Source organism: Macaca nemestrina, chromosome 8 (assembly GCF_043159975.1).
Source record: "Macaca nemestrina isolate mMacNem1 chromosome 8, mMacNem.hap1, whole genome shotgun sequence".
Classification (NCBI taxonomy): Eukaryota; Metazoa; Chordata; class Mammalia; order Primates; family Cercopithecidae; genus Macaca; species Macaca nemestrina.
Window position 1 is genome coordinate 135441993 of NC_092132.1, and position 17132 is coordinate 135459124.

Genomic DNA, 17132 nt, shown 5'->3' on the forward strand with positions numbered 1-17132 from the left:
CTAGGTGGCTCTTTGCAGACGGGGTAATCCCTGAAGGCACTGACAGATGAAGGTTGTCTGCTGATAGTCCTTCCAGAAATAGGCAAGAAGTCCTTCCTTGATGGGGATCTGTGTGGCATGTCACCATGTCCAACACGAGGACTTAAAACACAGAGATGAGGCCAATGCGGTGAAGGTGAGATTGTATTTCGGTGCGCACTGTAGACATTCCACATTCTGAATCTCATGACACAGGACCCATTTGGGGCTCCACTAGCCAATAATTAAGCCCACAAACCTCAGTCAGGAGTTGTTCAGTAACAACGATGTTGAATATATAGCAGAGAAGCCTTTGTAGAGTTAGAAAACACAACAGCTATCTCCCTCTGAATTTGAAATTAATGTTGTTATTTTAGAAAAAAAATAAACTATTATTCTGGAAAAGTTAACTGGCTTGCCCAAAGTTACCAGCTATGGACATGAATATCTATTTTGTTAATGGTTTTTATTTTTTTCATTTTTAAAACTTACAAAATTTTTAAATTTTTGTTTTATTTATTTTTGTTTTAAAAATAGAGATGGGATCTTGCTATGTTGCCCAAGCTGGTCTCAAACTCTTGGCCTTAAGCGGTCCTCCTGCCTCAGCCTCCCAAAGTGCTGAGATTGCAGGTGTGAGCCACTATGCCCAACAAAAAATTATGAAAATCTTAAACATACATAAAACTTTGGAGAATAATTTAAGTAATACCCAGGTGCTCATCACCCAACTCCAACAAGTCTTGGTATTTTGTTGAATTTGCTTCAGATACTTTCATTAAAAAAAAAAACAACTTAATAAATAGACCTCTTTTTACATTGTTCTGAGCCTTGCTTCCTCCCTTTCTTTTTTTTTTTTTTTTTTTTTTTTTTTTTTTTGAGACGGAGTCTCACTCTGCCGCCCAGGCTGGAGTGCAGTGGCCGGATCTCAGCTCACTGCAAGCTCCGCCTCCCGGGTTCACGCCATTCTCCTGCCTCAGCCTCCCGAGTAGCTGGGACTACAGGCGCCCGCCACCTCGCCCGCTAGTTTTTTGTATTTTTTAGTAGAGACGGGGTTTCACCGTGTTAGCCAGGATGGTCTCGATCTCCTGACCTCGTGATCCGCCCGTCTCGGCCTCCCAAAGTGCTGGGATTACAGGCTTGAGCCACCGCGCCCGGCCGCTTCCTCCCTTTCTTACAGAACGAAGTAGTACCATAAATTTGTTGGTTATCATTCCTATGACTTGTTTTTTCATACTGTGTATGAAAGTAGTATAAACAGTAGATAATATTATTTGCATGTTTTTAGGCTTATGTAAATGAATCATGCCAAATGTATCATTCCATAACTTGCTTTGCTCGTGCAACATTGTATTTTGAGATGTAACCATGTCAATACATGTAATTCTAGTTTATTCATTTTAATTATTGTATAGCATTATCCCATGAATATGCCATATTTATATATGTGCATTCTGTTGAAGACATTTGGAAAATGGGAAATGTTTTCCATTTTCACTTTTATGAACAATGCTTCAATGAAACTCTTATTTATATCTTGTTCATATCTCTTGGAAGAGGGGTGAAATAATTTGTAGGTATATTAATATATATTATATATATAGAATTATTGGTTTTTAAGTTACTTGCATCAGAACCAGGACCAGGATAAGGCAATCAAAGGCACAGAGTGCAATATTTAAGGAGGATTTCCCTCTCAGGGGGCAATCCTACACTTGCGTGACCCTGAGAATGAGGGCCTCCTTAAATGTGAAGGCCCAGGCACCTGCTTGACTCATCCAGCATATACTTTCAACTTTAATAATTGCTGCACAAATTGCCCCTCCACATGTCGGAACCAATTTACGGTCTCATCCGCAATGTATAAGAGTTCCAGTTACACTTAACATTAAGTGTAATGGAAAACTTGAAAATTTTTGATAATCTTATGGATGTGTTGGTTTAATGTATAGTTCACTTATTACTAGTCAATTTGAACACGATATTATTAGCCATTCAAGTTTCCTTTTTTGTGAATTGTCTTTCATATTCTCTGTCAATTTCTACTGTATTGCCTATCTTTTTCTTGTATGTAAGAAATATGTATATATACACACATATTTGTATATACATAAAATGTGTATATATATAAACATACATTTAAATATACATATATATATTTAATGTATAGACAGGATCTTGCTGTGTCACCCTGGAGTGCAGTGGCACAATCATAGCTCACTGCAGCCTTGAACTCCTGGGCTCAAGCAATCATTCCACCTCCACTTCCGGAGTAGCTGGGACTACAGGCATGTGCCACCATGCCTAGCAAAATTTTTTTTTTTTTTTTTGTAGAGATAGAGTCTCACTGTGTTGCCCAGATTGGTCTCAAACTCCTGGCCTCAAGCAGTCTTCTTGCCTCAGCCTCCCAAAATGCTGCTATTATAGGCAGGAGCTGCTGTGCTTGGCCCATTTTTCTTATTGATTTATGAGATCTTATACTCAGAATCCTCACCTTTTTGTGTTATATAGGGGTCTATATATAGATATTATTGTAGGTATAGTCTCCCAGTTTTTGTTTTGTCTTTTATAGTCTTTTGTTACACAAAATTTTACATTTTAATATACTCAAATTATATCTCTTATTACCTTTTTTATTGTATTTTCTCTATGCCCTAACCAATGTTGTACAAAATATTTTCGTAAGTTTTATTCTAAAGTTCAAATATTCTAAAGTTCAAATTCTAAAGTTCAAAATTGCTTTTAATTTTTGAATCTTTACTCCAAACATACTTTTGTACATGGTATAAAGCTTTCACATGAATAACATTTCCGTAAAGATAGAAAAAAGTTTAAAGATTATTTATAAATTTGGACTCAGGAATTACACTTATTAAAATTTATCCCAAAGAAAGGAGCAGAGGTGTATGCACAGACTTACTAGAGTGATGATCACTTCATCCTATTTATATGGATGAATTGCAGATACTCTAAATATTTAACAGTGGGAAGATGGCTAAAATAAATTTAATTATAGTTACATAATGTAACAGTTTAAAGCTATAAAATAACAATACATTTGAAGAAAATTTAATGACATGGAAATAAGTTAATGATAGATCTTAAGTGGAAAGAGCCAGTTAAAGCAGTGTGCATAGTTTAATATTATTTTGTGGAAAAATATATAGATATACAACCAAAAAAGGTTGAAATGCTATTTATTAAGCTGTTAGTGGTTGTTATCTCTGTGTTGTGAAATGATGGATGGATGATTTTCTTTCCTTTCCATATCTATATTTTCTTCAATGAATATGCATTCCTTTTTTTTTTTTTTTTTTTTTTTTTTGAGACAGAGGCTCGCTCTGTTGCCCTGGAGTGCAGTGGTGCGATCTCGGCTCACTGCAGCCTCCACTTCCCGAGTTCAAGCAGTTCTCCTGCGTCAGCCTCCTAAGTAGCAGGTATTTTGAGAGCAAAAATGGAAAGTTGTTTTAAAACACTCATTCCAAGAAATGAGGTTAACAGAGCTCTCATGAATGCTTAAAATGGAATAAATCATCTTTGTCATCTAGTACTGTAGTTAGAAGGATTGAAAGCCCAGAATCTTCATGACAGAACTGAAGTCAAACATTCTGCCTGATGGTCCTCTGTGTTTCCATGGTCCCCTGTCCCGATTTGGGATTCAGAAAATATGACTATCATACCTAGGTTGTGGATGCCTGCTGAAACCTCATGGAGGCTCGGTTCCATGTCTTCATCATTTTAATCCCGGTTTATTTTTACAGAAGTAGGAATCAAGTTTGTGGTCCAACAAATACAATTTAGTGAGACAAATGTAGTCATTCTGGTAGTTATGAAAAATGTTGCCTTCTTTGAGATGAGGCAGGAAGCCTCTTATCAGCCAGGGGATATCATACATGACTGGAGGATGCTTGCTATTGAAATCCTGTGATTAGTAGGAAGTCCAAAATTTTCTCCCAACCCAAATGAGCCAGGTTTTCTCAAACACCAAAAAAAACCTGGCCTTGGTTTGACACTTTTGAGAAATGCTTTCATTTCTTTTTCCATCACCAGTATGCTTTATGTAAAAAATATAATCCTGAAAAATAAGATGAAACAGAATTTTAATTTTTTACATTTTGAAAAGATTGTAAAGCATTCAGAAGTACTAAGATTAATTTAATAGATACACTGGACTGGGCTCAGTGGCTCACGCCTGTAATCCTAGCACTTTGGGAGGCTGAGGCAGGCAGATCGTCTGAGATTGGGAGTTTAAGACCAGCCTGATCAACATGGAGAAACTGTCTCTACTAAAACTACAAAATTAGCTGGGCATGGTGGCGCATGCCTGTAATCCCAGCTACTCGGGAGGCTGAGGCAGGAGAATCACTTGAACCCAGGAGGCAGAGGTTGCAATGAGCCAAGATTCTGCCATTGCACTCCAGCCTGGGCAACAAGAGCGAAACTCTGTCTCAGGAAAAAAGAAAGATACATTGAACCCATTGGTGTGCTAGTCACTGTTAGTTACTAACTCTCCAGAGGAAAACACAGCATTTACTGGTTTGTAGCACTGGCTGATTTCTGTGGTGTAAATACTTCCACCGTGGCTGACTCCAAGCCACCTCCCTGACACCATTGAATGGGGAGATGGGAAGAGGTACACGTGATCAGCTTGCCTGGTGTGATCCAGCTCCAGGCTGGAGTGCAGTGGCACGATCTCGGCCTACTACAACCTCTGCCTCCCGGGTTCAAGCAATTCTTCTGCCTCAGCCTCCTGAGTAGCTAGGATTACAGGCACGCACCACCACGCCTGGCTATTTTTGTATTTTAGTAGAGACGGGTTTTCACCACGTTGGTCAGGCTGGTCTCAAACTCCTGACCTCAGATGATCCACCTGCCTCAGCCTCTCAAAGTGCTGGGATTACAGGCGTGAGCCACCGTGCCCAGCCGGACATTTCTGGTTATACTCAATAACCATAAATAGTAAATGTTAATAATTTAGCAGTTTTGCATGTTTTTTTTTACAAAAGAAATAAAACAGTAATAATGCTGAAGTACTCTGTTTCTCTCCACAGATTCATTTCCTCACCTTCCTTACCCAGCAACAACCATTATTAAGAATCTGGTATGTATTCGTTTAGACCATGTTTTCGCACTTTTCCTACATGTATATGTATGCAAAAGAATACATAGTTGTGCTTTACATATTTTAAATTTTTATCTAATGCTTTCATGTTGTACATGTTCTTCAACTTCCTGTCCCCTTCAATATCATGTTTTAAAAATCTGTTCATGTTAATACCTACAGATGCAGTTCATCTATTTCAACTGTTGACTGTACTCTATTGTATGAAAATATGACAAAGTATTCATCCATCCTCTTACGATGAACATTCATATAGTTTCTAATTTCTTGCTAATACAAATGATGTTGTAATGACCTTCAAGGTATGTCTGAGTATGTAAAGTTACTAGACCTAGAATTGAAATGAATAGGTTGCAGGGAATACTTATTTTCTACTTTAGTAATACTGACAAATTATTCTCCAAGTAGTTGTTCCAATTTACACTCCTTCCAGAAATACATGAGAGTTTCTCAGGTCCCATATCCTTGTCAATTCCCAATATCACCAGGCTTTTAAAGTGTGGCCAAACTTCGGGTATGAAATGATATCTGTTTTAACTTTCATTTCCCAGACTGCTAGTTAGATTGGCCATTGTATTCATTAATGTAAAAGCTAAGCAGCTGTAACAAAGAGACCTCCAGACTTAGTAATGTAGGTAAGAATTTCTTTTTTTTTTTTTTTTTTGTGAGACGGAGTCTCACGCTGTTGCCCAGGCTGGAGTGCAGTGGCGCGATCTCGGCTCACTGCAAGCTCCGCCTCCCGGGTTCACGCCATTCTCCTGCCTCAGCCTTCTGAGTAGCTGGGACTACAGGCGCCCGCCACCGCGCCCGGCTAATTTTTTGTATTTTTAGTAGAGACGGGGTTTCACTGTGGTCTCGATCTCCTGACCTTGTGATCCGCCCACCTCGGCCTCCCAAAGTGCTGGGATTACAGGCTTGAGCCACCGCGCCCGGCCAAGAATTTCAATAAAAAAGATATTTTTCTTACTTAATCTTATGTTGGCCGGTCCAGGCTGGTAAGAGGACTCCGCTCTACACAGTCACTCAGGCATCCTTCCGTTTGCTACCATGCTATCCCTTAGGTCATCAACCTTGTCTTCCCGGTTGAAGTCAGGTTGTTGCCACATACCAGCTTTTGGAAAAAAAGACAAGCTCAGGGAAAGCAATTTCCTTGCAGACAAATAAGACAGAAGTGCACACATTTCTTCCACTCACATTTCATTGGCAATAATTCAGTCTCATGAATAGGAAATATATGTGTCTGGCTAGGCAGCCATGTCCAAGAAGAAGGAAGGAATGGAGAAAGTGCTAGCATTCCTTCCCAAGCAGATGTTTGTTGACTTTTTGGATTTCTTCTTCCATGACTCAGCTGCTAATACATTGTGCCCATTTTAATTTTGCTTTTTTCCTTATTGTTTCATAGGAAGCCTTCATATGCTCTAGATTTGATCATTTATTTATACAATAATTTTGATTGTTTAAATATACCAGTATATATACCTCAATAAAGCTATTTTAAAATATTCTCATTTGTGATTTAAACAAGCCGTATCATATTCTTTAGATAAATTAATATTTCTTTTGTAAAGTGAATAAAATTACCCCCATCCCGATTTTCTCTTTTCTGGAAATGTAATTTTACCTAGTAACTTAATCAAAATTATAGTTTCATGAAAATTTCTTTAGGCTAATGTAAGCTGTTCAAAGTTAAAACAGAAACAAAAAATGTGGTTTCCTCGATACTATTGAACCCTCCAGAAATATCTGACAATCTGTATGACATTGTGGTAATTTTTTTGACCACTCTGAATTTCCGTTTTCTCAACTGTAAGTATGCTATTATTTGCTCTGCCTGCTGCATGATATTGTTATAAGGAGCAAGCAAGATAATGCAGATAAAATGCTCTGTGGAATGCAAAATGTTTAAGTGTTAGGAATTAGAATTACAAATAGTATTTCAATAGCATGCAGATTTCATTTGAAATGTCCTAAGTCTTGTTTCCAGTTTTACTGTTATATTCTATATACCATTTACACAGATATTCCATACTCTGTATCAGGGGGTGATCTTTGGCAGTCACTACCATCTCTGGGTGTGTGTGTGCGTGTGTGTGTGTATGTGTGTGGTTGGAATAACAGCCATGTGCCCCACCACATCTGTGTGAGTCAAGACTCTCCTGAGAGCTGCCTTTATTTTGAGCAGCTCCGTTCCTAATGGCAACCTGGGAGGTTGGCTTTCCAGCCTGTTTTCAAGCAGTGCTCAGCTAAGCCACGTCACTGCAAGGTATGCCTCAGAATTTCTATCGCTGTTTCAGGCCACCCCAGCTTGGCATGCATCACTGCCGTCCCCCGGCTGTTCTCAGTTTCCTGCAATGTCTCATCCTGCCTGTCACACCCAGTGACAGCCTGTTATAGTCGGGTGGGCAGTACTAAGTGGCTGCTCCCTGGCTCAGCCCTATCCGTCAGTGCCTTTCCCCAGCATCTCTGCTCCAGCACCGCCCTTCATGGGGAGCCTCAGGGTTGGCAGAGGAAAAAGAGGGCTGATAGAGACAGAGAAAGAGAGAAACAGGAATGCCCTGGGGTGTGATTTTTACTTTATTGGTGATAAACCAACTGTAAAAAGTTAGAAAGGAGAGTTTTAGCAACATGTTGAAGAAGGGAGTTCTTTAAAGGGAATATAGGAAAAGCTTCATAATTTTATTGATATACTTGAATTTAATTTTAAAAATAAGGACAGTAGTGCTCTTGCATCAAAATGCAGGAGAATTATTTCGTGCTGTGTAGCCCAACCTTGGAGGTGTTAGGAATACCCCAGTGAGGAAGAGGAAGTGAACTGAGGTGACTATGTGGTGGTCAAGGTCGGGAAATTAGCAGAGATAGGGTCTGTGTCCTCCCTCCTACCCAGGAAGGGATTAGCAGTGACTCATTTCATAAACATTTATTTAGCAACTTCTATATACCAAGAGTTATCCTCCATGCTGGGATGTAGCAGAAGCTGAAACAGATGAGGCTAAATCTTTTATGTCTGGGATTTTACTGCTTTCATGGAACTTAAATTGGATTGGTAGGGCATGGAGGAGGTTAATGGCCAGAAACAGAAAGACACTTGATAATTAAAATAAATAAATAGTTACATGTCAGTTACTGGTAAATGCTAAGTGTTATAGTCCACTTTGTGTTGCTATAACAGAACACAATAGATGGTAATTTATTTATAAAGTAAATTTATTCTTCACAGTTCTGAAGGTAGGGATATCTGGTGAGGGCCTTCCTGCTACATCATCTCATGGCAGAAGGTGAAAGGTCAGAGAATATGAGAGTGCAAGTGAGCGAGAGGGAGCCAAACTCGCTTTGATAACAAGCCCACTCTTGAGATAACTAACACACTCCCGTGATACTGACATTAATCCCTGAGGACTCTCCCTTCATGACCTCATCATCTCTTACTCAGCCCCACTTCCCATCACTCTGGCATTGGGGATTACGTTTACTACACATGAACTTTAGGGAACACCTTTAAACCATAGCACCGTGTAATGATTTTTAAAAAGTGATGTGAAAGCAACTGAGGTCATTAAAGAATATCTTTCTGAAAAAAATAACATATAAGCTGCTATAGATCGAATGTTTATGATCTATAGCACCCACCCCCCCACACACAAATTCATATATTGAAATCCTAACCCCCAATGGAAGGGTGTTAGGAGATGGAGCCTTTGGGCGGTGAATAGGTCGTGAGGGTGGAGCCTTCATGAATGGGACTAATGTCCTTCTAGAAGAGACCCCAGAAAGCTCCCTTACTCCTTGCACCTTGTGAGGACTCAGCAAGAAGACAGCCATCTGTGAACCAGGAAGAGGACCCTCACCAGACAGAAAATCTGCCACCACCTTGATCTGGGGCTTCCAGCCTCCAGAACTATGAGAAATAAATTTCTCTTGTTTGTAATTCTCTATGGTCTTTTTGGTATAGCAGTGTGAACTAAGACATAAGTTGAGACCTGTATGATAAGAAGTAGCAAATCATGGTAGTTAGGAGGACAGAGTGCATTGAGCAGAGGCCGCAACTAACATGAAGGACCAAAAGTACGACCAAGTTTAAAAGGTCCCAGTGGAGCTAGGAAGAAGGCCAGTGGGCCTAGAGTGGGGCGAGTGAGGGCAGAAGGCAACGAGGCATGTGTGGAGAAGTGGCTGACCCTGGATCACACAGCTCTGTCAGGTGGGGTTAGGATCAGGAAGCACAAGTCCAAGGGTTTAGCCCAGAGATCCCCTGCTTGGGGCATCTGGGGCACTGAGGAAGCTGTGGCTTTCAGAATCAGGTGACTGTCAGATTCAGGGAGCTCATCTGGGTTGGCTCAAGGACCAGTGTTTGGTGGTGGAGGGCAGACATTGAGGAGGGAGGAGCCATTAAAAAAAACAGGGTCCAGCCCTGGAAGAATAGCCTAGTGGGTATTGGATGAGTTGGTGAAGGTTTCTGCTGAATGCAGTGAAATCCTATAACAAGACAGAACAGAGAGGCATGCTTCTGGTGAAGGCTGAGTGGGGACACTGCAGGTCTTCACTCATGCAGGCATCTGGGACTCAGTTCAGCCCCTGGGATCCATACCATGGACTTGGGACCGCAAACATCTCCAGAGCCCACTTGCTCATACAATGGGAGCTCCAATGTATTAAAAGGTCAGATTTCCCTTGCCTTAAATACTCACCTGGGTGAGCGTAAAGATGGCAGGTCATTTTGCAAGCACTGAGAGAGACAACCAAATGTAAAGAATCTTGCTTTTGATGGTTTAGGATCAAATTTGGAGCTCTGTGTCTTTGAGTTTGGGCACCCCTCAAGCCAAATCTTTAACATTTTTTTTTTCTACATTGTAAAGCAACCAACTGATGAAGGAATAAAGGTGAAAGTTCACTGTGGATAAGACTTGATTTTGCAGTCCAAAGACAGATGTACCCTGGATTAGGTTAGGTACAAATTGAAGCTTTGTGTGACAAGTAACATCTCAGGATAGCAGAAAGTGTCCCTGTTTCTAAAGATGCACCATGTCAAACCGTAGTCTCTCGTTTTTTGTGGCAAGGAAAAGCTTCACATGGCCCCAAAGTCCATACTCTTATAATTAGACCATGCTGTCTCCTAGTAAGCATATTTTTTTAAGTTTTTGTCTATTGTAGTCAAATTAGACCACAATTAAGTGGAATTAAAATGAGGCATCATTCATGGAGATGTACTAAATAATGTTAAATTAAAATGTATGTGCCTGTTTGCTGAATTGAAACCATATAGATAGATAATACACCTGACTAGATACAGCATATGAAGTGCTTTTTTTTTTCTTTCTTTCTTTTTAGACAGAGTCTCACTCTTACTGTCAGGCTGTAGTGTAGTGGCACGATCTCAGCTCACTGCAACCTCCGACTCCCTGGTTCAAGCGATTCTCCTGCCTCAGCCTCCCAGGTAGCTGGGACTACAGTCAAGTGCCACCATGCCCAGCTAACTTTTGTATTTTTGTAGAGACAGGGTTTCACCATTTTGGCCAGGATGGTCTCGATCTCCTAACCTCGTGATCTGCTCACCTCGGCCTCCCAAAGTGCTAGGATTGCAGGGGTGAGCCACCACGCTTGGCCGTGGAGTGCTTTCTATAAAAAGATAACAATGAAGCCATCATTATTTTCACTAGAGGCGTTCATTTCTTCATGCCTTTTTGCAACGGTCCCCAACATTTTTGGCATCAAAGATTGGTTTCATGGAAGAAAGATTTTCCACGGACTGGGGCGGGTTGGAGGGGGTGGTTTCAGAATGATCAATTGCATTACATATGTTGTGTACTTTATTTCCATTATTACATTGTAATACATAATGAAATCATTATACACCCACCATAGTGGAAAATCAGTGGGAGCCTTGAGTTTGTTTCCCTGCAACTCAGTCCCATCTGGGGGTGATGTGAGACAGTGACAGATCATCAGGCATTAGAGTCTCATAAGGAGCATGCAACCTAGATCCCTTTTGTGCGCAGTTCACAATGGAGTTTGTGCTCCTATGAGAATCGAGTGCTGCTGCTGATCACACAGGAGGCGGAGCTCGGGCAGTAATGTAAGCAGTGGGGTGTGGCTGTAAATACAGGTGAAGCTTTACTCACTTCACCAACGCCACTTAGCTCCTGCTGTGTGGTCCAATTCCTACCAGGCTACGGAATAGTACTAGTCTGTGACCCAGGGGTTGGGGACCGCAGTCTTACTGTGTCCTAGGACTAAGCTGAGCAAATTTTACACGATCTCATTTCCCTTCTATTACGCCATTGTTTCTAAGTAAGAGTCATGTACTCAACAAATGTCCGGGCTTGTGGGGGGGGGGTCATCTGGTCTGACTTACATCGTTTGACTTACAGCAGATTTTCCGTTAGTATATCTTCTTCACTTCATGAGACTTGAGAAATCACTTATTTGAACTTCCTTTTTTGTTTTTTTCTTGCTACAATGAAGGCAGTAATACATTAACTAATTCAGGTTGTTAACAAAGGAAACTGTGGTCTTTGCCATTAAAAGTAAATGGCAAAAACCGCAGTTACTTTTGTTACCAGCCTAATAATTACTTGGTTCATAAATATCGTAGTGAGAAAGAACCTTGAGAGGCGTGAATGAGGCTTCAGCCTTCAGACAACTGGGGCTGTCTCTTCACAAATAGAAAGACGTGACTGGTGAAGTCACCTGCTCAAGGCCACACAGCTGGAGAAGGGCACAATCAAAACCAGCGTCCTGGTCTTCTGTCTCCTATTAAGATCTTTCCTTAAGCTGAGCTTCAGGTGAGAGCAAGAGTCAAGGTGTGTTGGAATATAGCACATGTCTGCCATTGGTTCTCCCTGACCAGTTGTACCTTCAAAGCATAGAATGAAAGGGTGAGGGTGGAATAGAACATGGTTCCTGTGAATGGCATATTGTGCTTCTAACTGGCCAATTTATGAAAAATTTAGGAAAGGCAGCTAAAACCAAAAACCGAGGCTCAGAATAAATAAGCATCACTCCAAGGAAAAGGATCACAGCCTTATAACAACATTTTACCCAGATGATGAGATCCACATGCCTTCCTCCTGCCTCACATATTCTGCTGGGAGCACGACTGCTCCATCCTTTCTACCTGCCAACATCCCAAACCTCAGCTTAGTATAACTCCAGTGTGCAAGACAGGATTTAAAAGAGGGAAGATGCTGAGGGGACTTTTTTTTTTTAAACAGAGTCTTGCTTTGTTGCCCAGGCTGGAATGTAGTGGTGCAATCTCAGCTCACTGCAGCCTCTGCCTCCCGGGTTCAAGCAATTCTCCTGCCTCAGCCTCCCAAGTACCTGGGATTACAGGCGCGCACCACCACGCCTGGCTAATTTTTGCATTTTTAGTAGAGACGGGGTTTCACCATGTTGGTCACACTGGTCTCGAACTCCTGATCTCAGGTGATCCACCCGCCTCAGACTCCCAGAGTGCTGGGATTACAGGCATGAGCCACCACTCCCAGCCCTGAGGGGACCTTTCTGCCAGGCTCCAGTCATTTTTAAAATGCAGAAGTGACAATTAGCACAGAGGCTCAGTTGTGTGTGCGTGTGCATGCGTGCATGTGTGTGTGCATGCGTGTGTTTGTGCATGCATACGTGCGTGTATGTGTGTGCGTTCTTGTGTGTGCGCGCATGTGTGCATGTTGGTGCATGTGTGTGCATGCGTGTGTGCATGTGTGTGCATGTGTGTGCGTGCACGTGTGCATGCATGTGTGAATGTGTGTGCATGTGAGCATGTGTGTGCATGAGTGTGTGTGCGCGCGTGTGTGCATGCATGCGTGCATGTGTGTGCACGTGTGTGTGTGCGTGTGTGTGTGTGTGTTGTCAGGGAGCACTTTCTTCATTATGACTGCACCTGAGAGCCAGTAATTCCTGACCCACTAATGAGTTTCCTGAAGGGCAGAGAAATCACCCCTCCCGCAATGAAAAGAGCCAATTGCAGAAAAATCTCTAGTGAGACAGGAAGATCTGAACAAGCATAAAATGGACATTGATTTAATGCAGATGCTGGCACCACGCAGGAGACAAGGAATAAAAGGCAATGTTTGGGGAGAAGCAGGAGCATCTCTTGAAAGGAAGGAGAAAGCAAAGAAATACATGAAAAGACCAAGAATTGGCAGCAAGGAATTTGTCTTATAACAGACATAACCATGTCAACCTAAACATGTAAAGAAATGACTCTGTAAGCAAAGGCCGGGCACGGTGTTTCACACCTGTAATCCCAGCATTTTGGGAGGCTGAGGTGAGTGGATCATCTGAGGTCAGGAGTTCGAGACCAACCTGGCCAACATGGTGAAACCCTGTCTCTACTAAAAATATAAAAACTAGCCGGGCGTGGTGGTAGGCACCTGTAATCCCAGCTACTTGGCTGAGGCAGGAGAATTGCTTGAACCCAGGAGACAGAGGTTGCAGTGAGCCAACACGGTGCCACTGCACTCTAGCCTCGGTGACAGAGTGAGACTCTATCTCAAAAAAAAAAAAAAGAAATGACTCTAAGCAAAAGGAAAAACATGAAGCTTTCACAGATGATGAAGAACCCAACCAAAATCTGAAGACTGCTTCCCAAGTTGTAAAACTCTCATCTCCCTGGTGAGGAGGGATTAGAACTTAAACTGTACCCACCCTGGCATAATTTATTTACAAATAAATTATATATCCACAATTAAGCACATCAATTTAACAGAAGTGTTTACTCACAAAACTGCCCATACCATGCCTGATGATTTATTCTTATGTGGCCCCTTTGCGTTTAAAGTATCATTAGGGAGCTGAGTAACAAACATGGCTAAATTTTGATGGGATTGGAGGCTGGGGAAGAGCGGAGGAAAGGATAGGGGACCCCAAGAATTAGCTGGATTTTGCAGTGTGGCTCTCACAGCAAAAGACCATTGTAGATTAGGCGTCTCTGTACCTTTACCTACTTGCCAGGGAGGAGGGTGTGATGGAGCTAATGACCCGAATGAAAATTTCCAACAGCAGATATAGGGTGTGCTAGGGGACTGAGTCAGTGTGTGAGTCAAATCCCGCTCCACCCAGGAACAAAATGACAATGGAGTCTTTCAAAGCATGGGTGTGAGTCATGCCAGAGCATCAAGCCATGCCATGTGACACCGTGACATCACTCCTACAGTCTCCTTCTGGGCCCACAGAGCGGCTGTGGAAGCGGTGATTGGATTTAAATCAAATTCAACTCTATTAAGTTAACCTTTGCAAGCTCAACATCTGCTAGTTGCTTTTTGGCCAGGCAGCAATCTTGACAATGAGTGTGGATGGCTTCATTAATGAGGTTTGATAATAGAAATCTGGGTCCTGATTAGATTGTGTGCAGCATATGTTTGTGGACTCCAGTGGATTTTACTGGGTTTCTCAGAGTTAGTCGTGTGTAGGGAATTATAATAGCTAATGTATTTTTAGAAAGTCTGAACTGGCCAAGCGTGGTGGCTCATGCTTATAATCCCAGCACTTTGAGAGGCCGATGCAGATGGATCACTTGAGGTCAGGAGTTTGAGACCAGCGTGGTCAACATGGTGAAACCCTGTCTCTACTAAAAGTACAAAATAAATAAATAAATAACCGAGTGTGGTGGCTCGCGCCTGTAGTCCCAGCTACTTGGGAGACTGAGGCAGGAGAATCGCTTGAATCCAGGAGGCAGAGGTTGCAGTGAGCCAAGATCTCACCACTGTACTCAGCATAGGCAACAGAGCATGCAGAGCATGAGCCTATCTAAGTCTCGCCATATTAGCATTAAGTACGTACGTGTGTGTGTGTGTGTGTGTATGATTACAAAGTGCTTACATGCACAAAATTGTTCAAACTGCATATATGCTTTTCTATTTTTTAGACAGAGTCTCGCTATGTCACCCAGGCTGGAGTACAGTGGCATGATCATAGCTCGCTGAAGCCTCATCTTCTGGGGTCAAGGAGTTCTCCTACCTCAGCCTCTCAGGTAGCTGGGACTACAGGTGTGCACTACTATGCCTGCTAATTTTTTTCATTTTTTAAAGGAATAGTGCCCAGACTCATCTGAACTGCTGGATTCAAGCAATCCTTTTGCCTTAGCCTCAAAAGTGCTGGGATTATAGGCATAAGCCACCATGCCTGGCCCATGGAAACATTTTCGTTGCAACAATAAATGTCCAATAATAAGTGCCTAACTGTAGGATATTGTTTAATTAGATTATGGTATGCCTGTATGATGGGATATTATGAAGCTGTTGACAAGAAAAAGGTATATTGATATGTATATGAGCATGCATGCCATTATAAAATACTATTATTTTTAAACATCTTAAGATGTGTAAGTGAAAAAAATGTAGTAGAAAAATATGTAGTAGAATCCCATTTATGTAAAAATAAGATAGACATAAATATAAGTCTATATTAAGGCCTAGTCTCTGGAAAATGGAGAAATAGCTATTAACTGGATTAGGCTCAGGAGAGGAACTGGTGGTCTGGTAGAAATAGAGTGGTAGAAGAAAGAATTTGTTGGTTAAAATTAGTTTTCTTCTAAATGCATCTTTTAACATATGTCAGACATTAAAGACATAATAAATGCATTCAATATTCAGAAACCAAACTATCATTACTAAGTCACTGGCTGCTGAAAATACACTTTTAAACTTGTTCCAAGTTTCCATAAATAAGGATTCAAGTGCCCCAAAGCGATTTCACTGTTAGTGTTTCTATACTTCCATATTTTCTCTTTAGCACAATTTCAAGGAATTTGGGGGCATTTTCTTCCTAGATATTTCCTTTCTCAGAAATTCAGACAATCATTGATCTAATAATAAAAAGGAAGCTATTAGAGACTCTGCATGCCAGATATTACTCATGCGTGATAAATTGCATGCCCAAGGGAATACAAAAAAAGCACATCAACAAAAATAGAATTTTATTCTCATTGATAAAAACAATATGTGCCAAAGAGTTCTTTTTATGGAAGAGGAGACATAGCAACGTATGTCAAGAAATCTAACCACTGAATGAAGGAGATTATGGCCCCCATAGGTTTCAACTATTAATGAGCTTTTCTTGATTATGTATTTGTATCAGGCATCTTGTTGAGAATTACTAGCATGGCAGTATGGTAACAGAAAACATAAGTGTAAATAACCATTACAGGCCGAGCATGGTGGCTCATGCCTGTAATCCCAACTTTGGTAGGTCAAGGCAAGAGGATCACTTGAGGCCAGGAGTTCGAGACCAGCCTAGGCAACATAGTGAGACTTTTCACAAAAAATTTAAAAAGTTAGCAGGGCTTGGTGTCACGTGCCTGTAGTCTCAGCTACTCAGGAGGCTAAGGCAGAAGGATTGCTTGAGCCTGGGAGTTTGAGGCTATAGGGAGCTATGATTGTGCACTGCACTCCAGCCTTGGAGACAGAGTGAGACCCTCTCTCAAAATGCAAACGTACACACACACACACACACACACACAAAATATCATTGCAGTGCACTTCAGTAAGTGATAGAGGCCAATAAGAAAATGCATTGCAGCACGTAAAGAAGAGGAAGCGGCTTTTAAAGGAGAATGTATAAACTGGCATGTAGACATGAAAGAATGAGATATGCAGCAAGAATGTTGCAAATCCTAGGTGTAGAGGATACATATATCAAACTGCCTATTTAACATCTCTATGTGGATATCTAATAAGTATCTCACACTCAATGCATACCAAATTGAGCTTCTTATTCCTCCATGCCCCGCACCTATTGGCGCCTCCCATGGCCTTCCTCATCTCCGTTCATGGCAAGTGCATCCTTCAGACCAAATGCTTAGGAGGCTCTATTGACTCCCGTCTACAGTGACAGCCAAGGTGTCAAGGTGTCAGCAAATCCTTTTGGTTCCACTGAATGGATCCAGAACCCAGCACATCTCAGCAGCTCAGAAGCTTCCACTGTGGTCCAAGTCCCCCTCATCTCTTGTAGGGTTGCCCCACTTCAATCTGTCCTTGATGTAGCAGACAGTGTGATCTGTTTGCAT

At 41.5% G+C, this 17132-nt stretch overlaps 1 protein-coding gene across 5 annotated transcripts in view; it reads left to right on the top strand.

The window, feature by feature from the left end:
• Nucleotides 1-17132, top strand: part of LOC105482130 (pleckstrin and Sec7 domain containing 3) — a 710412-nt gene that overhangs the window by 86059 nt on the left and 607221 nt on the right. For all 5 annotated transcript variants that reach the window (XM_071068564.1, XM_071068551.1, XM_071068554.1 and 2 more), the window contains exon 4: nucleotides 5067-5116. The gene's annotated coding sequence lies outside the window, so the exon portion shown is untranslated. The remainder of the gene's footprint in view (nucleotides 1-5066; nucleotides 5117-17132) is intronic.